Genomic DNA, 5,466 nt, shown 5'->3' with positions numbered 1-5,466 from the left:
TGTCACACAGGGATAATGAGCACTTCCTTGCAGGCTGGGCAGTCCCCTCCCCAGGAGAGGTGCTGGCTTTGGAGGCTGGCTGGGGCAGGGTGGGGGTGGGCACACAGGGGATGGGTTGGGGGCTTCCGGCTACTACTCTGTCCAAACTCGAAGCTGGTCTGATAAATTCTTCTGCCCACAAAACTTCTTTGGAAGACTTGCTGAATGGGGCCCAGCGGAGCACATGGCTGAGGGAAGAGTGCCCCTGAACCCTGGAAACCTCTCCAGTGTGGGCATGCGGACTGTTACTCATGCGTCATGGGTCTCTTGGGAGAGTTTTGTGCATTTGTACAAGTAAAGCCCTTCATGGACATCCTAACGGTGCTATAAATGTCAGCTTGTGTGTGTTTTATACACAACTCCATATTTCACAAACTTCATACTCTATCACCTGTTCTCAGCAACCCCAAGACAGGCATTGCTATGATGTCCATTCTACAGATGGAGAAATAGAGGTACGATGCTTGCCTAAGGTCAGGCAGTGGTGGCAGAGCTGGGGCTCCACACCAGCCCTGTCTGATCACTGTGATGCCACCAGGGGCAGTTCTGGGCTTAGATGCCCCTGGACCAGGTCCCAGCTCAGCCTTGGTCTGCGGGGTGCTGACTGCTCCTCAATTCTCTCATCTGAGATGTGGAGTTTGTGGTCACTCGTCACAGTGACAGTGGGAAGCTCCTACAGCCTGGAGTGGGATGCAGGCTCTCAAGGTCAAGTCTCTGCATCTCTCTTACTGCATGCACCCCGGTGCCCTGCACAATGCCAGGCTGCATCAGCACCCAGGAGGCCCTGGCCGGATGCACAGAGTAACTCATCATCGTGACGACTCCACAAGGGCATCTACAGATGAAGAGATGGTCACAAAAGCCAGGCATGTTTCCTGAAGCCCCCCTTCATGGCTGACCTCTCAGGCATCCCCTCAGGTCATCTCCCAGGGCCTGGCACACAGCAGGTGCTCAATAAATGTTCTTCAACTGAGCTATCAATTCCTCAGCTGGATTCGGACCACGGGGACCCAGGACGCCAAGCAGTGTCCCATCAGTTAATGTCTTGCAATTGTTAACTTGTGAAAATGCTCTTCCCCAAGCCTTTACCACAAGGGCAACTATTCTGGGAACACGGCGGACCTGCGGGTTTCATGAGGAAGGATAAAGGGCTCTGAGACGAGAAATAAACATGGTACAAATTCCCCCGGGAACACAGTGCTTTCCTTTGATCAGGGTGAGGCAGGGTCCCGGCCTGACAGCCAGCCTGGACACTCCCAGCTGGGGCCGAGGGGGCCCCTCAGGATGTCAGGGCAGGCGGCTCCTCCCCTATTCCTGCCAAGCCTCAGAACTTTATGTTCCAAGTGGCGGAGGTCCTCCTGACTGATCTGAGCTCTGGAGACCTGGACTTGATCCTGAGCTTAGCAGGCTGCCCTCCTGGGACTCATCAAGCCGGAGTGTGACTTCCTGCAGAACTATGGGCGAGGTTTCCTCTGGGAAAGTCTTGGAGCTGGCGAGGCTTTTCATCTCCTCTGCTGCCAGGGGCCAGCTGGCGAGTCCTGCCAGCCAGAGTCTGCAGCCACCACCGGCCAACTGCCTTGCTCCTCCAGAAAGACAGGAAAATAGCTCCCTTAAAAATACAGAGGGGGCAAGTGCATGCTCTCTAAGGAGCAGAGGACATGGCCCCTGGTTACAGGGTCTAGGAGGAAATCCTGCCCTTCCAACCCCCATAAGCTTCCCCACCAGATCACCAAGGCAGTGATTCCTTCCCTTAAAAGGCAGAACATTTCTTCCACAGTGAACCAATCAGGCAAATATGTGCTTTGGGAAAAGGGACGGGGGTATTAAATTCATACTTTATACTAAAGTGTGAGTGACTCCCAGCAGAAAGAAACATAGAAGCATAAAAAGGAAGAACAGAGAACGTTCAGTTCGTTCCAACATTTGAATGAATATCTGCTATGTGCCAGACTGGCGAGAGTAAAACCAGGCCTAGCCCCTGCTTTTACAAGGCTTAACAAGTGGAGGAGTCAGATATTAATCAGTTTTTAAAAAACACTTTGATGGTACTTTTTGGTGCCAGGCACAGTTTCAAGTGCATAAAAAAATAATAATTCATTTAACCTATCACAACTCTATTAAATAGCTATTATCATCTCATTTTACAGATGAGGAGACTGAGTCTCAGACATACAGTAGAGTGCTTTAAAAATATTCACTCATTTAGTCTATCAAAATTATGTTAGGTCAGTACTCTTACTATCCCCATTTTACAGACAGGAAAACTAAGGGTCAGAGAAATGAACAAACTGCCAAACTGTTCAGTTCAGTTTCTCAGTCGTGTCTGACTCTTTGCAACCCCATGGACTGCAGCACACGAGGCCTCCCTGTCCATCACCAACTCCCAGGATTTATTCAAACTCATGTCCATCAGGTCGGTAATGCCATTCAACCATCTCATCCTCTGTCGTCCCCTTCTCCTCCTGCCTTCAATCTTTCCCAGCATCAGGGTCTTTTCAAATGAGTCAGTTCTTCACAACAGATGGCCAGAGTATTGGAGTTTCAGCTTCAGCATCAGTCCTTCCAATGAATATTCAGGACTGATTTCCTTTAGGATGGACTGGCTGTCCAAGGGACTCTCAAGAGTCTTCTCCAAGACCACAGTTCAAAAGCATCAATTCTTCGGTGCTCAGCTTTCTTTATAGTCCAACTCTCACATCCATACATGACTACTGGAAAAACCATAGCTTTGATTAGATGGACGTTTGTTGACAAAGTTAATGTCTCTGCTTTTTAATATGTTGTCTAGGTTGGTCATAGCTTTTCTTCGAAGGAGCAAGTGTCTTAATTTCATGGCAGAAGTCACCATCTGTAGTGATTTTGGAGCCCCCCAAAATAAAGTCTCTCACTGTTTCAATTGTTTCCCCATCTATTTGCCATGAAGTGATGGGACTGGATGCCATGATCTTAGTTTTCTGAATGTTGAGTTTTAAGTCAACTTTTTCACGTGCCAAACTGTGGATGGTTGATAACTGGCAGACCTGGGACTGCAACTCAGACATTCGCTGGCAAAGTCTGGGCTCAAAAGCATTGCACTGTGTGTCCACAGGAGCTAAATTGCAACATGGGCAGATGGGCTGCGGGGGGAGGCACTGTGACCTAGTCACAGAAGCCAGCAGAGGTCTCCCAGGAAGCGGCCACACACCTTACAAGTGAAGGATGAGGCTGGATGATGTGGACTGATGGGGTCAGCACACACTGCTGCCCAGGAAGAGGGCGGGGGCAGGAGGAGAGCCTGGTTGGCCCTTACCTAGTGGTGAGGTGGTGCTACCATCCCAACAGAGTCACGTTGTTCCGTGCGCCCTTGGTGCTTTTGCCTTCCTGGGCCTTTCCTCTGCTAAAAGGAAATAATAATAACAATAATCTTTTATGACTGCACTGATAAAAATATAAATATAATCCAAGCTGAAATATATTCTTTTTATTTTCTTTGGGTTTTTTTGGCTGAACTGTGTGGCATGCAGGACCTTAGTTTCCTGACTAACAGTCGAAACTGTGACCCCTGTAGTGGGAGCACAGAGTCTTAACAACTGGACTGAGAGGTAAGTCCCTACTTCCTTTGACTTTAAGAGAATTTAACACACCTTTCTGGGCCCATAAAAGTCTAGTAGGCCCTGGGCTGTGTGCCTGAAGATGACCCTGGGCCTAAATACTGCTGTGTGACATTGGGCAAGGCATTGCACTCTCCGAGCCAGAATTAAACAGAGACGATAGGTGAGTCTGTGTAGGAGGTGCCAGGTCTCGGCAGTGTCCTCTGTGAGAGGAGGGAGGGCCGCTGGGAAAGGCTGCTCAGCTGGCCTGAAGCAGAGCCTGCCCTGCTCTGCTCCAGCCGGTGAACGACAGCAGATGTCCCCTGGCCACCCGTCCTTGGAGACCCTGGCCCTGAGCTCACTTCACCCAGCCGCCCTGTCCCTGACCTCCACTCGGCGTCCCTCTCCCTCCTTGTCTCTGCTCTCCAGCCGGGAAACTCCCCACTTCTCTCCACTGCTCCCCCACTCCCTCACCCCAGAGTGACTGGTCTGGGACCAGGCTCCCCGGGAACTGACCCTCCGCTCTGGCCACTGGGAGCTCCCTTGCTTTCTTTTGCCATTCAGGATGGCTGTGGGGCGAGGTCCCCTTTCAAGCGGCAGGAAGTCATGAAGCCGGGACTCGGATGGAAAGATTAGGCAGGGGGGGCGGGGTGGGTGTTGGCTGGTTGCCTCTCTGGCCCTTCCTCCCACAGCTGAGACTGGGACCAGTTCCACCAGTGGGCTCGGCCGCTCTCTAGCTGCCAGGCCACGTTGCTGCCTGCTTCTCACGATTTTGCCCACAGGACCTGGACTCACCCTCAAAGCAGCATTTCTCTCTCTGCTGCTTGTTTGTCTTTCTCCCCCAAAGCATCTCTGATCATGAAACCCCTCCCCATTGCCCCTCCTGAGCTGAAGGCCTTACCACGGTCCTGTTGGGATGTGGATAAAAACACACTTCCTGGGGCCTTGCCAGTCTAGACTGGCCTTTCTCCACCTGGCTGCACGGGGGCATCACCCACAGGAGGGGCTGTCAATCACATCCACACCCGGGTCCAGCCCAGATCAAGGGAATCAGAACCCAGTGGTTTCCAAAGTTCCCCAGATGCTTCTAATGAAGAGTCAAGGTCAGGAGCCCTGACAAAGTTGGCCTCTCCCCCGACGAGTCCCCACCCTGACCTTCAGGGCCGTTGTCCCTACACATTCCCTCCTGCCTCTTCCTGCTGCCACATGCCAGCCTTTCCCTACACACACACACACACATTCACCATGCACTAAGCCACAGAGCCTTTGCATATGCTATTTCCACTTCCCAACACTCTTCCTGGTTTTCTTTGCTGAGTAAATTATTATTATTATTATTATTATTATTTTGCTGTGCTATGTGGCCTGGACAAACGTCTGTATAGTCAAAGCTATGGTTTTCCAAGTAGTCATGTACAGATGTGAGAGTTGGACCATAAAGAAAGCTGAGCGCCAAAGAATTGATGCTTTCTAACTGTTGTGCTAGAGAAGACTCTTGAGAGTCCCTTGGACTGCAAGGAGATCAAACCAGTCCATCCTAAAGGAAATCAGTCCTGAATATTCACTGGAAGGACTAATGATGAAGCTCCAATACTTTGGCCACCTGATGAGAAGAGCTGATTCATTGGAAAAGACCCTGATGCCGGGAAAGATTGAGGGCAAGAGGAGAAGCAGGTGATAGAGGATGAGATAGTTGGATGGAATCACTGACTAGATGGACATGAGTATGAGTAAACTCCAGGAGTTGGTGCAGGACAGGAAAGCCTGGCGTGCTGCAGTCCATGGGGTCACAAAGTCAGACACAACTGAGCGACTGAACAACAACAATGTGGCTTGTGGGATCTTAGTTCCCTGACCA

Source organism: Budorcas taxicolor, chromosome 18, assembly GCF_023091745.1.
Source record: "Budorcas taxicolor isolate Tak-1 chromosome 18, Takin1.1, whole genome shotgun sequence".
Taxonomy (NCBI): Eukaryota; Metazoa; Chordata; class Mammalia; order Artiodactyla; family Bovidae; genus Budorcas; species Budorcas taxicolor.
This window is presented reverse-complemented; position numbering follows the sequence as displayed.